Source organism: Camellia sinensis, chromosome 3 (genome assembly GCF_055761805.1).
Source record: "Camellia sinensis isolate YWXY chromosome 3, ASM5576180v1, whole genome shotgun sequence".
Lineage (NCBI taxonomy): Eukaryota > Viridiplantae > Streptophyta > Magnoliopsida > Ericales > Theaceae > Camellia > Camellia sinensis.
Genome location: NC_138963.1, coordinates 187,900,878 through 187,918,743, shown reverse-complemented (window position 1 = coordinate 187,918,743; position 17,866 = coordinate 187,900,878). Strand labels below are relative to the sequence as shown.

At 31.0% G+C, this 17,866-nt stretch overlaps 1 long non-coding RNA gene across 1 annotated transcript; it reads left to right on the top strand.

Annotated features, from left to right (window-relative positions):
- The first annotated feature begins 3,420 nt into the window (after positions 1 to 3,420).
- LOC114280163 (uncharacterized) lies at positions 3,421 to 7,891 on the top strand. Its single transcript, XR_014365011.1, has 2 exons — positions 3,421 to 7,126; positions 7,289 to 7,891. It is a non-coding gene; the product is annotated as an uncharacterized LOC114280163 (long non-coding RNA).
- The last annotated feature ends 9,975 nt before the right edge of the window (positions 7,892 to 17,866 follow it).

The following is a 17,866-nucleotide window of genomic DNA, read 5'->3' as shown; positions in this document are numbered from 1 at the left end:
TGAATTTGGGGTTCGTAAGCTAAACCCCAAATTTTTTTGTTTTTGTTTTTTTTTTTTGTTTTGGGGTCTGCTATAAAAGGGTTCACATTAGATTTGTGCTACACATGAGACAGGGTGATTCTATTTGCACCCAAATAGTAACTCATTACGCCCAATTAAAATTTTGAAATTTCAATTCCTATTATACTCTCATGTAAATTTAATAATAAGGACAAGACACATTAAACCCTAAAATAATTTTTTTTTTCCCTTTTATGGTACATCCTATATTCAAGTCTTTTCATCTTCTTATTCAAATTTTAATTATTTTCATTTCATCTTCTTTCTCTTACCAAAACACCAATTTATCCACCAAAACTCAATATTATCATCCAAAAAAAGAACTCTAGAACGAACCTGTCAGTCATCCTCTAATCTTTATGATGAGATTTTTAAAAAAGAGTGAAACATGTTGATCTCTCAATAGAAAACTCACTTCACAAAACAAAAATCTAGAAACGATGAAGTCATAGAAAGCATTAGAATCATCATGAGGGAAAAAATCAAGAAAACCCACTAGAGAAAAAATAAAGTACCCAACTGTGGAGAGAGCACAAGTCTTTGATGAAAAAAAAACATTACTCAACAAAATTCAAGAGGCCCAAATGAAATCCATATATGATATATACTATATATACATATACAAACACACACACACACATATATATATATATATATATAGAGAGAGAGAGAGAGAGAGAGAGAGAGAGAGAGAGAGAGAGAGAGAGACCCATAGCTAGGAAGAGATGGGGGAATTTTTTTGAATTGATTTGTTGATTATTTGGGTATATCATAAATTATGATTTTATGTGGAATGATAATTTGTGGGAAAAAAAAATAGAGTGTATTGTGAGTAAATTATAATTCTAAATAATTTAATAAGAAATACTAAGAAATTGGGTATGAATGATTTTTTGGGTGTAAATAGAATCACCCTGAAACAGGGCAAAGCTTGTTAGGAACTTGCTTTGCCTATCACAGTCCATTAGGTTTTGACTAGTAACAGTTGGTGTGGGTTTGGCTAAGGTTGAGAGATTTTTGATCTCTCGGGACTCTTAGGATCCGTTTGGAAAGAGCTATTCTAGATTTTTTTGGTTATTTTAGTCATAAAAGATAAAATAAGTTATTTTAGTCACAAAAAATAAAATATCATATCTAATCTATAATCATTATACTATTCTTTCACAAAAAAAGTCAAAAAATCAAAAAGTCTTTCTCAAACTAAGCTTTTTAACTCAGGTTAAAAAAGTCAAAAAGTCAACCTACTTTCCAAACGGAGGCATTGCAATTGAGTTACTTCTCTTTTTAAATATCCAACATATTGCTCCATGAATAAACAATAAGTGTGTTTGGTTTGTTTTGAGTTTTTTAAATTAAGTTTTTTGAAAATTAAGTTTTTTGATTTTTGTATTTTTTTTTTGTTTTTAGTGAATATTTTTAAAATTTTAAACATTTTTTTACTTTTTTAGATGCACTTTACTTAGATGTATCTAAAAAGTAAAAAATTTATGAAAAAATATTTTAAAAAATTAATAAATACATAAAAATACAAAAAAATGTATTAAATTCTCTCTCTTTTTTTTTTTGTATTTTTGGTATTTAGTAAATTTTTAAAAGGTTTTTTCACAATTTTTTTACTTTTTATGTATATTTATGTTAGGTATATTTAAAAAGTTAAAAAAAAAGAGCAAATTACAAACATCCCTCTCGAGGTTTGGTAAAAATACAGATTCTCCCTTGAGGTTTAAGAAATTACAAATTACCCCTGAGGGTCAAATTTTCATGACAAATTAGGAGAAATTAGGGGGGAATCTGTATGAAAATAAAAATCTCAAGGGGCAATTTGTTATGAAAATATAAACCTCAGGGGGTGGGATGTAATTTCTCAAACCTCAGGGGGGAATCTGTATGTTCACCAAATCTCGAGGGGGTGTCTGTAATTTGTCCTAAAAACAAATTGCTTAAAATATTAAAAAAATTTAGTAAAAATAAAAAAATACGAAAAATAAGAAAGTAGTATTTTTTGAAAAGTGTTATTAGAAAAATGGAACAAATTTTCATAATTTTAGATGATGTGGGTTAGCTTTTATTTATTTATTATATTTTAAATACAAAAATAAAAATGATGTGTGGGTTAAGTGTGTATTTTTTGGATTTTTTATGAAAAAACATATAAAAAAAATAAAAAGATGCTGTAATTTAAAAAAAAAATAAAAAAATAAAAAAATGTCAACTATATAAAATCATTTATTAATCTGTTAGAATGCGTGGGTTGTAAGTTGTGTATAGCAATCTACTACATGTGTCCCCACCAGAGACGGAGACGGAGACGGAGGTTTCCAAACTTTTGAATTTGAAGAGCCGTTCAAAACAAACATTGAATTTATCCAATTTTTTTAACTAATAACAGCAATTTAGATTTTGTTTGTTTTGACATAAAATATTTTATATAAATTTTTTGTTGATGTTTGATTGACACTTGAAATATTTTATTTATGGTTTTTTAGTGAGTTAAGATATATATTTAAAAAAATTTCAGTATATTTCGTTTCAGTTTTCTAAATTTAGTTTGTTGAAAATTAAGTTTTTGTTTTTTGAGTTTTTTTTTTAAAATTTTTAGTGAATATTTTTAAAATTTTAAGTATTTTTTTTTACTTTTTTAGATATACTTTACTTAGATGTATTTAAAAAGTAAAATATTTGTGAAAAAATATTTTAGAAAATTAATAAATACATAAAAAATATAAAAAATATATTGAATTTTTATATATATTTTTTTGTGTATTTTTAGTGTTTAGTGAATTTTTTTAAAAAAATTTTCATAAAAATTATATTTTTTAAATGTATTTATGTTAGGTGCATTTAAAAATTAAAAAAATACTTAAAATATTAAAAAAATCAGTAAAAAAAAAAAAAAAAAACTCAAAATAAGAAAATAATTTTTTTTTGAAAAGTGTTTTAAATAAACTGGAAACAAAACCTTGTAAAAATTGACTTTGCAAGACTTTTAAAAGCAAGTCATTTTTGAAAAAAATGATGTAAAAATATGTTCTTTAAAAAATATTTTCCGTACTTGTTTAACCAAACAATTGAAAATGAGAAATATTTTGGATAAAAATATTTTATGTCAAAACAAATAGAGTGTTTATGGTGTTAATGGAGATGATGAAATTATTATACAAAAATATTAGAGATTTCAAAAATTTTACGAAAAGTTTTACAAAATGTTTCACATAGGTGTGAGAGCCACATGAGACCCATATTGTGTGGGTCCCACACACATGTGAGACATTTGGTAAAAATTTTAATAAATTTTTGAGGTTTCTAGGATCACTCATTATTATATTATCTTGGAGTCTCTAACATCACTCATTATAATTGTTTTAATAAAAGGGTGAAAAAATTTATGATTTTAATTGTTGGGTTGGGCTTCTTTTATATAGAAATTTCAATATGAGAGAACTTGAGTGACCTGTAGAGCCAACTACGAGTTCCATTTTAAAGATTTGAACCGTTCATGTTATATATATATAAGAAAAAAAAGAACCGTTCATTTTGTAGTTAAAAAAAATTATTCATTTTATAGAGATCTCAACATATATCATTCATGAAAAAATTTAAGTCAATCTGATAATTATTAATTATAAACTTTTTCACCTTTTTATACAAAAAAAAAAAATCGGCAACCCACTAACATGTAATTCTCCCTATTAGCTTTATATATTTTGTGTTTAAATTGTGTAATATCAAATTACACAATTATCTTTTTCTCTTGTCTACTGAATTTATCTAATTACCATCATCCTCTCAAACATAAATATGAGTTTTTTTTTTTTTGAGTATTTAGATGTAAATTATATTTGAATAGAGTGATAATGAATGAACAATTAAATAAATGTCAGTCCAAAAAATAATGAGATCATTTTTTAAAATTTGACTCACTGTTATGAAATTTCTATTTTAAAAGAGCCTGGTGTAATTGTATAAAAAATGTGGGGTTATTTATAATTTATTTATTATTGGAGGGAGAGAAATACAATTTATCTTTAATATATATCTCTTTCAGCTGTTGGTTTAGGTTGTACTCCTTTTTATTCTTCTTCTTCTTCCTCAAATTCTAAGAATTGATTAGGTTAGGTTACCCATCCCTACAGTTAAATTTGGCATAAATTTTAAAATTTGTAGCTAGTTTTTTTTAAAGAAAGTCAGTAGCTAGTTAAAACAACTAAATTTGGTAGGACCTCCTCCCTGTCTCTCTCTCATAAAGGTTCACAAATAACATTTTATTTTATTTTATTTTATTTTATTAGTAAAATAAAAAAAATGATATTTACGTCATTGGAACAATATTTTACGTAATTTATTTTATATTTTTAACTTAATATTATTACACTAATAATTTCATTACTCAATTTTATCGTACTTACAATCATATGGGCTTTGACAAACAAGTCTTTAATTGGACCGTCGGTTGGGAAGTGTTGGTGAGGGATATGTTGCTCATATTTAGTTTATTATAATATATTATTATTTGAATTGATAACAGAATGGTATAGATCTGTTTAACCAGTACAATTTTGATAAATGATATGATAAAACCAAATGGTATGGGATATTAAAAAAATCATTGTAACATTACTAATAAATATTTACTTCTTGTGAGGTCGCTGGGTAGATGACAAAATGCATGCACTCACAATCAGTGACAGTACAGGATAAAAGGCAAAGCTTCAAGAGAAAAACTTCCAGCTTAGGCAAGTTGGGTTGGGTTGGATTTTTAATTTTTTTAGTTATTTTAGTCTCGACTACAAAATTTGTTTTTTTTTTTTTTTAATGTAGCTAAAAAATTTATTTGAGTTGGCTTTCTTAGCTTTTTTATTTTTATTTTTATTTATTTATGAGAGAAAAAATGAAATGATTATAATTTAGATATGACATTTTGTCTTATTGACTTTTTAGTCTATTTTATCTTTTTGTAACTAATTTAGCCAAAAAAAACCAACCCAACCCAACCCAACCCAACATTCACTAATTCAAGCTTGCTCCATTTTGTACAAAAGAAAAAGTATGTATAATTTTTTCTAATTTTATAATGTATAGCGGTGCTCACAAAAAAGATTACTTTTATATATAGTTATTAAAAGTTTACTTAATGTGTAGTGAAGTTTACAATGAGATTAATGACCAAAAGAATCCAAGTTGGATTATCAAATAAACAGTGAAGAAATTATAATAAAGTATTCCTTAGATATCATCATTCTACCCATCAAGGGGACAAAAAAATAAATAAAAATCACCATTCTACCATTCTTTTATTTTTTGATACAAATTACTAATCAAGCTTGCTTAATTTAATTTATTAATTAAATACATTTAAATATTTTTTTTTATAACATAGCTGATGAAAGGTATAATTTCATCAATTTCAATATATATACATATTTTTTTTTTAATGAGGAAGTATAATAACTGACATTTTATTATAAAATAAAATAAAATTTAATCATTTTTCAAATTAGGTCGAAAACTGTTGCTTGCACGGCTTGCCCAAAGTCAGTATTAGAAAAATATAACTCGCATATATACTCCTCTAAAAGCTTCTTCCTACAACTAATAATTTGAATGTTTCTTTTAAAATAGTTGGGATTAGGAGATAATCAATGCTCCGTCAACTAATTATTACATGACAAAAAATTAGAAATAATTTTAAAAAAATTAAAAAATATCATTAATTGAACACACAATACACTTACGTTAGATATTTTTTGGTGCTCGACCTCTGTGTAGATTCATGTACATCCTTAATCTAGATAAAGATGGAATCTAGCTAATTTCACAATTTTAATATATATATATGACTATTTAATTAAGAGTTTTTACAAATAATAAGATTTATGATTAGATTAGGACAACTAGATTAGAGCCGCACCTTGTGTTCCTCACTTCTCTTTTCCCCGGGATCTCTGCGTGAAGTACGTGTACAAATTCCTCTCGACCCCTTTCTTTCTTTCATATACTTTTGTAAAATAATAACGTTCAGTGTACAGAATTAAAACACAGAATATATATATAATATAATATCTAATTTAATTTATTTTAAATATAATATTCCACGTCACAATCAAAATAAATTTTAATGACACGATTCATTTATGTACATATTTTGTGTTTTTATTTTGTGCACTTAACATTATTGATTCTCAAATTTTTGCCTACAAATTCCATTAACATCTTTTTATCATTTATTTATTTTCTTTGTACTATATGACTTTTTCTTCATCTTCTTCCTTTCTCAGACAACACAAAATTTTCTAATAATTTACCTAGTAAAGAATGTTGTTGTCGGCGCCCCACCACACTCATGGAATTCCCTTTTGGCAACTATTTCTCAATAATTTTTTTTTTATGTATTAATATATTATATTAGGTACTTATCATACACGCCACACCGAAAATGATACCTATGTTAATCTATGCCTTAAAATATCTACTTAGAGAAATGTTTAAAATTTAAAATATTTTCATCATTTAAAATCTATATTGCCTCCGTTTGGGAAGTGTGTTGGCTTTTTGATTTTTTAGTTTTTTTGACAATTTTAGCCTAGGCTAAAAAGTTTGATTTGGGAAGAGCTTTTTGACTTTTGACTTTTTTTGTGACAGAAGAGTGTAATGATTATGGATTGCATGTGATGTTTTGTTTTTTGTAGTTAAAATAACCTATTTTATCTTTTGTAGCTAAAACAACCAAAAAAACCTATAAAAGCTCTTCCCAAACGGACCCATTGTAAATTCAAATCTTACCCTCATTTTAATTGGTTTTTTTTTTTTTTTAGTATATAGTAAAATTTTTCTTAAAACACCATCCAAGATTGTTCTATTTTTTTTGTTTCGTGGCGGACGGCCAAACCATATACACATCTCTCTCTCTCTCTTTCTCTACATGGTGATGGTGGTACAAGATGACAAGCAGCAAGGCAGGTATTGCACCACCACAACAGCCTAGTATTGAGTGTTGCATGTGTGGAGATTATGGTCTGTCTTATGAGCTCTTCAAGTGCAAAGTTTGCCAATCCAGATCTCAACACAGGTACCCTAATAACCATTTCTTATTGGGTTCAATGGATTAATCCAAATCATGATCATCAAATTTTTTTTCTTGGTTTTTATCATCTGGGTTTCAAGTTTCATCTATAAATCTATCTATCTATATATATATATATATAGTCTTTTCAACAATCTAATTCTTCAGGTACTGTAGCAACCTGTACCCAAAAGCCGAATCTTATAGGGTATGCAATTGGTGCCTGAGTGATCAAAAAGAAGACACAGCCGAGAAAACACAAAACCATTTGAACAGCGAAGACACTCGTGTGATCAAGAAGAGGAAAAAGAATGACAATCATGGAGGCCTAAAAAAGGGTCATAAAAATAATTTGCAGTTGCAAGTCAGCAGCCCCATCAAGAAACAAAGGTTACCGGAGGGATCACCGTCAGTGGCGGCAGCCCGGAAAAGGACCACCACAGGTGGTGGTGGTGGTGGTGTGGAGGAGAGGCTGAGGAGGACAAAGTCAGAGGAGATATCAAATAATGGTGGAATCATCACTAAACAAGTGTTTAGGAATAAGGTGAGAAGGTATAAGCTCTTGGATGAGGTCTCAGGCCAATGAATGATTTAGTACCCTAAATATTAGGTATAGTGGTAAGATTATATAATAATATTACTAATTAATGTGAGATCTCAAGCTGAGATTGCGAGAACTACCTGATTGAATTAGTTGAAGACAAATGATAGATATATACTTAATCACATTTACGATCTTTTATTACTTAGTGATATCATCGTTATACTCAATATTAGTTCGTTGTGAATATATTATGTTGATGTTTTTATGGTCCCAAATTGATAGAAATATAACATGTAAATGGATGGAAAAGTGTGGGGTTTGAATGTGCATGTACAAAAGAATTTTTATTTATTTATTTATAACTCCGGTCCTATGAACCGACTAAAAAGAAGAACCTTGAAGAGATAGGTAGGAATTATGCATCTTGATCATGACTCCATATCCTATAAATTCCAAAGTAGAGAATGTGTCACTATAGCATGCCAGAAATGTTGGAATAATACCAACTTTGATGTTGGAATGTGAGAAAAAGAATATTAGCTACTACGTTTGTTGATTGATTTTAGTGTTGAACAAATCATGGGATAAATTTTATATATATATATATACATAAAATATTAAGTTTGACTTTTATTAGTGGCAAAGTTTTGTGCTTATGATTTTGCAAGAAATTGGATATATTTGTTGAAAATTAGTCTAAATCCAAAATTGTAAATATGAACTTATTGACACAACAATTAAGAAAGAGAGATGGAGGAGAGTGTCAAAAAAAATGTGAAAATGTGTAACACCAATATTTTAGTGTGTGACAATAACAACATTTGGGTACTAAAAATGGTAGATTATGGCCATGTTGCCTCGTTTCACTACTCGGAAATCGAATTGGGCTCATTTTGAGAACTCGTGATATTAGATTTCAATTTCAAAAGGATTTTTGTAAAGAAAAAATAAATAAAAGAGAAGGAATATATCAATAATATATGTATATATATATTTAAGTGCACAGATCAAAGGATACATGAATTTAATGAGTCTCACCTCATGTAAGAAAATTTTATTTGATTATGTGATTCAATTTCGTGTAATTGGAATTATTTTAAACTATAAGTTAAATTTGTCACATTTCTTTTTTCTTTTCCGTCACAAATCTCTCTCAAATCCAAAATTCAAATACAATCTAAAATACAAAGTAATATTATATAGTGTTAGTGAGTTGTTAAGAAGTGGTTTATTCTCATTACAGTTTTTAAAAGTGAGCTGTGAAATTATGACTCCTACCTTAGGCTGCTGCTTTTTATAAGATCCAAATAATAATAATAAATTTAATTTAATTTAAATTTTTTGCCAAATATAAATTGGGCAATGGACCCTTTTGCTACAGTTGTCAAATTTGAGGGCATTAAGTTGTATCTTAATTGAGTACGACTAGGGTAAGCTAATGCGAAATAGCAATATCAATCAAGGTAATGGGCTAAGGGCTTTACTGGCAGCCTTGATCCAACAGTGGATGCAGTCTTGAGACGGGCCAATTTTGTATTAGAATGATTTAGAAGTTGGGCCAAGCCTAGCTTGGGCCCAAAACTGATTCGAGGGAAATTTTCAATGTTTATGGTTGGATCCATTGGGCTTAATTTTTTGGTTGGGTTGAAACTTGTTTAAAATTTGATGGGTTTTGTTCATTAAGATTTGTTTTTATTAATTCAAATGATGGTTTGAGCGCTTTTTTATTTTAGTTTTTTTTTTTTGTTAAAATATGAGGGGAAAACAATATATATATATAAAAATATATTTTGTTGATAATTGGGTGTTGGGTCATCTTGCGTGCACGTCGACTAATCATTGGACTCTAAAGTTAACGATCAGGAAAATCTCTAGTATTTGATAATTTGGCATTCTAAAAAAAAAGGGGAGGGGGGCAGAAAGTAAAGAGAATGAGAAGAAATATTTGACTTTTTGACATTTTTAATGATTTTTTGGTTAAATTAGCCTATTGCCAAACAACTCTGTAAAAATGATCTCCAATATAAATATGTTTCCTAGTTCATCTGTGGACTTGATAATTTTAAAATTAGCTTGACCAAATAAATAGTATATAAAGTGTTTATGTCCAGAAAAAGATAATCATATGAAAATAATTAGTATTTTTTATTTTATAACCAAACAGTTAATATTCAAGCAATTTGGTTTTGATGTCAATACCAATGTTGTACAAACAGTTTAGTTTTCATTACCCCATAGTGTGAGAATTTTTCCATGCATAGCATTATTAATAATGCAAAAATGAGGATGAAATTACACTAAGATGTAGACACTAAGGGGAAAAAAATAAATAAATAAAAAAATAAAGAAAAAGAAATGACAGAGAAGAGAGAAATAATATAATTTATAGGGAAAATTACATTTTATTCTCTCAACTATCACAGTTTTTTATTTTATCTTCTCAAATTAAAAAAAAAATACAATGTACCTCATTCATCTTTTAAAAATTTTCAATATAACCTTTATATCTCGTTCTGTTATCAAAATAGAAGAAAAATGTGCATGTAATGTGTAGGGCTGAGCTAAGAATTTGTAAAATCCGTAATCCGATCCGGTCCAGTCCAATCCGATAGATTTGGATTGATTTTTTGAATCCGTGGTTCGGTTCCGGATTGGAAATTTCAAAATCCGTAGTGTTAGGGAAAATCGATGTGATTCCCCACAAGTAAATCAATTAATGGGAATAAAAATTAATGCGGAAAAATTAAATCAAAGGCAACACAAGAATTTTACGTGGTTCCCTCAATGTGAGGTACGTCCACGGGATCGAAATCCGATTCCACTATCAACCAAATAAGTTCCAAACGATTACAAACGAGACACTAATGGTCTCACAAAATCACCCTAGGTGAATTCCAAATAATCACAAATAAACAAAGAGAAAGACCTCACCAAATAGAAGAACCAAAATCTTCAGAACCAGAGTTGTAGAAGATCCAAAATAACGAACCAAATCAACACCGAAAAACGAATCAGCCGCTTCAAAATAGAGCACCAAACCAAGGCATCAATACTTGATTGACCCAATCAAAAACCCAGAGCAACAATCAGTACTTAATTGAAAAACCCAACAAGTTAGAGTTATACACTAAGCACAGTTGCCGTAACAAATTTGTTGCTGCCGCTAGATCTATCACATGGGAAAAATAATACACCCAAAAATTATATTGTGAATCTAGGGTTTTGTAATCAAACTTAATTGTTACTAAATTAGATTGGGTCTCCTTAAATATAATATATAAAAATATATTATACCTAAACTAAGCCAAATTGAAACTCTTTAACAAATCAATTGGGTCCCACACTCCAATAAGGAGGTATATCCCAACAATTCTCCCCTTACCGACTTAGGTGGAGATATCAACTATACCCGCCAAAGTTCTACACTTCAAATGTTTGTCCCTCGGCAAAGTCTTTGTCAACATGTCTGAAATATTATCATCTGTGTGAACCTTTTCGAGTTGTAACAATTTCGAATCTAACACATCACGAATCCAATGGTATCTCACATCAATGTGTTTCGATCTCGAATGAAAGGTAGAATTTTTACTCAAGTGAATAGCACTTTGACTATCACAATAAAGCACATACTTTTCTTGCTTCAAACCCAACTCTTGCAAAAATTTCTTCAGCCATAACTCTTCTTTGCAAGCTTCTGTAATAGCAATAAATTCAGCTTCGGTAGTTGAGAGAGCAACACATTTTTGTAATTTAGATTGCCATGCCACAGCTCCCCCTGCAAAAGTCATCAAATACCCCGAAGTAGATTTCCGAGAATCAACATCACCAGCCATGTCAGAATCTGTGAACCCATCAAGCATCGGCTTACCATCCCCAAAACACAAACACACCTTCGAAGTCCCTCGAAGATACCTTAGAATCCATTTTACCGCTGCCCAATGTTCTTTGCCCGGATTAGAGAGAAACCGACTCACCACACCAACTGCGTGAGCAATATCCGGCCTTGTACAAACCATGGCGTACATCAAAGAACCAACTGCTGAAGCATAAGGAACTTTCTGCATCTCTTCCTTGTCTTTCTCACTTGTAGGACATTGATTCGAACTAAGCTTGAAATGACCCGCAAGTGGACAACCAACCGGCTTCGCTTTATCCATATTGAACCTCTCAAGAACTTTCTCAATGTAGCTTTCTTGAGACAACCAAATCAGCCCCTCTTTGCGATCACGAACAATTTTCATACCAAGAATTTGCTTTGCCGGCCCCAAATCTTTCATAGCAAAAGACTTGCTCAACTCCAATTTCAACCTGTTTATCATGGTAGAATCTTGACCCACAATTAACATGTCATCAACATAAAGCAAAAGAATAATAAATTTACCATCTGGAAAATTTTTCACAAACACACAATGGTCCGAAGTGGTTTTGGAAAAACCATTATTCATCATGAAAGAGTCAAATTTTTTGTACCATTGCCGCGGGGCTTGCTTGAGGCCATACAAACTTTTCTTCAATTTGCAAACAAATTTCTCTTTCCCTTTTTCCACAAATCCTTCCGGTTGCTCCATGTAAATTTCTTCTTCAAGGTCACCATGAAGAAATGCGGTCTTCACATCCAGTTGCTCAACTTCAAGGTTCATACTTGCAGCCATACCAAGTACAACCCGAATAGAAGACATCTTTACAACCGGTGAGAAAATTTCATCAAAATCAATACCTTTCTTTTGCCCAAAGCCTTTCACAACAAGACGTGCCTTGTACCTCAGATTCTTGCCATCATTCTTCAATTTGAAAACCCACTTATTTTTCAGAATTTTCCTCCCCTTAGGCAACTTCACTAAATCATAAGTATGATTTTCAACTAAGGAATTCATCTCCTCTTCCATGGCCTTTTTCCAATCACCTTTCTTTGCATGCTCAATTGCTTCTTGGTAGCTCTCCGGCTCCCCTTGATCAGAAATCAACACAAATTCATTGGGAGGATACTTTCTTGAAGGTTGTCGGTCCCTTGTAGATTTTCTTAACTCAAGTTGTGGTGGCGATTCTTGAGTTGGATGCTCTTCCTCAATTTCTGGCTCAAGTTCATTAGGATTAGCATCATCCTCTAACTCTTCAATAGGTGGCTGCACATCTCCCCCATTTTCATCATCAACTGAAGATGAAGGAGATAGATCCATGTCAATGAGATCACTAGTTTTTGGCTCCGGTTGATCACCTTTGCCAAAGTCTTCAATTGTTTGGTCTTCAAGAAACACAACATCACGGCTTCGAATGACTTTCTTGTCGACCGGATCCCACAATCTATACCCGAATTCATCACGCCCATAGCCAAGAAAAATACATTGTCTTGACTTGCTATCAAGCTTGGACCTCTCGTCTTTTGGAATATGAACAAAGGTTCGGCAACCAAACACTCTCAAGTGCTCATAAGATACATCTTTACCAGTCCAAACTCTTTCTGGAACATCACCATTCAAAGGATAGGAGGGTGACAAATTGATCACGTCAACCGCTGTCTTCAATGCCTCACCCCAAAAGGATCTTGGCAATTTAGCTTGTGAAAGCAAACACCTTGTTCTTTCCACAATGGTGCGGTTCATCCTCTCGGCAACTCCATTTTGTTGAGGAGTCTTCTTAACTGTCTTTTGATGCCGAATACCTTGGCTACGACAATACTCATCAAATGGCCCAATGTATTCACCACCATTGTCTGATCGGATGCACTTCAATTTCTGCCCTGTTTCTCTTTCAACCATGGCCTGAAAATGCTTAAATACTTCTAGAACTTGATCTTTAGTTTTTAGTAAAAAAGCCCAAACTTTCCTTGAATAATCATCAATGAAAGTAACAAAATAAAGTGCACCACCATGTGTTCTAACTTTTAAAGGACCACAAACATCAGAATGAATCAACTCCAAAACATTTTCTTTTCTAGAAACAACATTTTTATGAAAAGAAACTTTATGTTGTTTACCCGCCAAACAATGAATACAAGTTTTAAGATGTGTACCTTTCAAGCCGGGTAGAAGCTCTTTCTTGAACAAAACTTGCAGCCCCTTTTCACTCATGTGGCCAAGCCGCTTGTGCCACAATTCGGTAGAAGTATCATCTTGAAGTGCATTGACAACACCTTTACAAATTTTTCCTTGCATCGAATAAAGTGTATGAGTCTTCTTGCACTTAGCCACCACCAAGGAACCTTTTGTGAGCTTCCATATTCCATCACCAAATTTGTTGTTGAAGCCTTCATCATCTAGCTTCCCAGTAGAGATCAAATTGAGGCGAATGTCGGGAACATGCCTCACATCTTTAAGCAATAACTTGCAGCCCAAATTTGTTTCCAAGCAAACATCACCCATACCAATAATCTTGGACAAACCTTCATTACCCATTCGAACAGAACCATAATCTCCTGCAGTGTAGGTAGTGAAGAAATCAACTCGAGAAGTCATATGAAAAGAAGCACCGGAATCAATCACCCAATTGCTTTCTTGGCCCACAAAATTGATACAATCATCTTCACAAACGACCATGAGATCACCATTGGTAGTAACTGCCGTTGTGTCTTCTTGCTTCTTGTCCACACTTTTGTCACGCCTTTTCTCCTTATTCTTGAGCTTTCGGCATTCTCGCTTCATGTGCCCTTTCTCATGGCAATAATAGCACTCAATGTCTTTCTTTGAAAAAGAACCATCTTTTGATTTGTCACGGCTTTGATCACGACCATGAGGAGTCTTACTTCTCCCCCTTGTTTTGCTTCGGCCTCTCACAACGAATGCTTCCGAATGAGAGGAACCCGCTGATTTTCTTCTAGTTTCTTCATTCAACAGGCTACTAGTGACTTGGCCCATTGTGACAACTCCATCGGGCGCTGAATTACTGACGGTCACAACCAAAGTCTCCCAACTTTCGGGCAAAGAACTAAGTAGCATCAAAGCCTGCAACTCATCATCAAAAACAATTTTCATAGAAGCAAGTTGGTTAACAATACTCTTTATTTCATTCAGATGTTCCGGAATAGGGCTGCCCTCTTTATATTTTAAATTAACCAACTTACGAAACAGAAAAGCTTTATTTGTGGCTGATTTCCTATCATAAAGGCCCTCTAATTTTTTCCATAAATCATGTGCTGAAGTTTCAGTAGCAACATGATGAAACACACTGTCATCAATCCATTGACGAATAACACCAACGGCTTTTCGATTAAGCCTATTCCATTCATCATCTTTCATACCCTCGGGTTTGCCAGAATCACCCTCAATGGGTCCATATAAATCTTTACAAAATAATAGGTCCTCCATTTTAGTTTTCCAAGTTACCCAATTACTTCCATTGAAGCTAGACATACGACCCACATTCCCCTCCATTGATTTACACAAATAATTAAACCCAAATAAACCGTATGCTCTGATACCAGTTGTTAGGGAAAATCGATGTGATTCCCCACAAGTAAATCAATTAATGGGAATAAAAATTAATGCGGAAAAATTAAATCAAAGGCAACACAAGAATTTTACGTGGTTCCCTCAATGTGAGGTACGTCCACGGGATCGAAATCCGATTCCACTATCAACCAAATAAGTTCCAAACGATTACAAACGAGACACTAATGGTCTCACAAAATCACCCTAGGTGAATTCCAAATAATCACAAATAAACAAAGAGGAAAGACCTCACCAAATAGAAGAACCAAAATCTTCAGAACCAGAGTTGTAGAAGATCCAAAATAACGAACCAAATCAACACCGAAAAACGAATCAGCCGCTTCAAAGTAGAGCACCAAACCAAGGCATCAATACTTGATTGACCCAATCAAAAACCCAGAGCAACAATCAGTACTTAATTGAAAAACCCAACAAGTTAGAGTTATACACTAAGCACAGTTGCCGTAACAAATTTGTTGCTGCCGCTAGATCTATCACATGGGAAAAATAATACACCCAAAAATTATATTGTGAATCTAGGGTTTTGTAATCAAACTTAATTGTTACCAAATTAGATTGGGTCTCCTTAAATATAATATATAAAAATATATTATACCTAAACTAAGCCAAATTGAAACTCTTTAACAAATCAATTGGGTCCCACACTCCAATAAGGAGGTATATCCCAACACGTAGGTCACGGATCGGTTCTGAATTGAACCCCATGGTTCCGGATTAAAATCGATCCAGACCGTCTAGAAATAATCTATATTTATATCATATACAGTATATGTTTTTTCTTTGATTTCTGGTATAGTGTTATTCATTGTGTTAAGGAATTAAGACAAAAGGTAGAAAACTTAGGCCTTGTTTGGGGTATCCTAAAAAAGTCAAAAAGTCATTATTCTATTTAAATCACATCATTTTATTTAAGTCACATCACCTCTCTACCACATCACTTCAAACCCAACCCATATTTCATAAAAAATCAAAAAGTACATTTATTTAGATTATCCCAAACCATCCCTTAGTCTGCATGTTACCAATTAAAGTGCATCCATAAAGATTGAAAGCTGGACTCATTCCTGAAGTAACCTGAGAAAAATAAATATAAATATATTGCAATAAGTTAACCATATACTATGTATATATGTATTTTATATTGACAAAAGCATTCATCACACTAAAACCATCCATTGATGAGCCATCTAGCTCATTCGGCAGCAAACTGATTTATCATCAATATTAGATAATTTGATAGAAAACAAATACATCACCAAGGAATTATGCATAATCTTATCAATTCCCAGCATCAGAATGGTGGTTAAGTTATTACTTAACAGTAACACACAAATAGACACACACAAAGGACGTTGTTTGCTTTAAATGTTATATATATTTTTAATTATTTAATTATGTGAATCCGTGATCCTAAATCGATTCAATACATGTTTAAACGGATTGATTCGGATTGGTTCAGATTGGTTCCACTCTTTAAACGGATTGGATTGGTTCTAATTTTTCAGGAACCGTAGATAATAGATTAGTCCTGGTTTTCTCCCAATCTGGACCATGTTCATCCCTAGTAATGTGCACATGTCACATGTAACTTTTGATCTTAACGGGCTCCATTGTTGTTATTAAGGAAAATTGCAAATCATATTTTCAAAAATAATTTTAAATTAACGATTTTTTTTTGTCAATTTTAATAATTAAAATTATAGTTTTTTTATATAAATTTATAAATATTATGAAATTACTATTGATTTGTAATTTTTCGTTGTTATTACAATCGAAAATCTCTCAGTTGCAGAAATGACTGATTACAGAATCAGTAACTTCACTAATCGAGATTTTTTTTATACATTTTTTTCTTAATGAAAAATGAAAAATAGACTGAAACTCATAATTTAAATTTTATAAATGTATCCATAATAAAATGACATGTTATGTCCCATTTTTTGATTTGTCACAAATTCAATTATGTAAGAGTGAATTGTGCTGGTGATGAGTAATTATTATGTGTTTTGAGAATTGCATATTGATGGTGAACCCAACCAATAACAAAGGCTTAAAAATTTATATGGCTCTATAAACAAAGAAATGATACATAAATAAGATAGGACAATTACAAAACAAAAGTCCTACAATTTGTTCCTTATAATAAAATAAATGATGAATTTTTAATTTTATCAATTTAAATCTTAAATTTTACTTTATTTTCAATCTAAACCATTTGTCTATTTTCGTTAAATAAAACCTATGAAAAAAAATAATATTTTAGTCATTAAACTCAATACAAGTACACAAAATGTCTACAATATCTATTTTTTCATCAATTTTACTTAATGAAAATAAGCAAGTAGTTTAGATTGAAAATAAATAAATAAAATTTAAATTTAAATTAAAAATTTATTTTCTTATAATGATCAAATTTTTAAATTTGAATTTTTTAAATATATATTTTAATAAAATAATACAATTGAATGAATACGCGACCACATAATCTTCCTGACTCATATAATAATTTCTGGCAATAATGGAAGGCAACAACCAAAAAGAGCTTAATAATATTGTTGAGATGTGGATAGGTAACAAGTTTTGGTATGGTAGACAACCACACATACATGTGTATTCCATATATATGTATATGTATGGTAATAGCTGTAATATGTCGTGTCTGTGGAGTTGATGAATTGATTTGTCTGAAGTAAGAATGGAGAGAGAGGGAGAGCCCACATGTTCCAAACCGGAACAGAATAAAGGCCAACACTAACA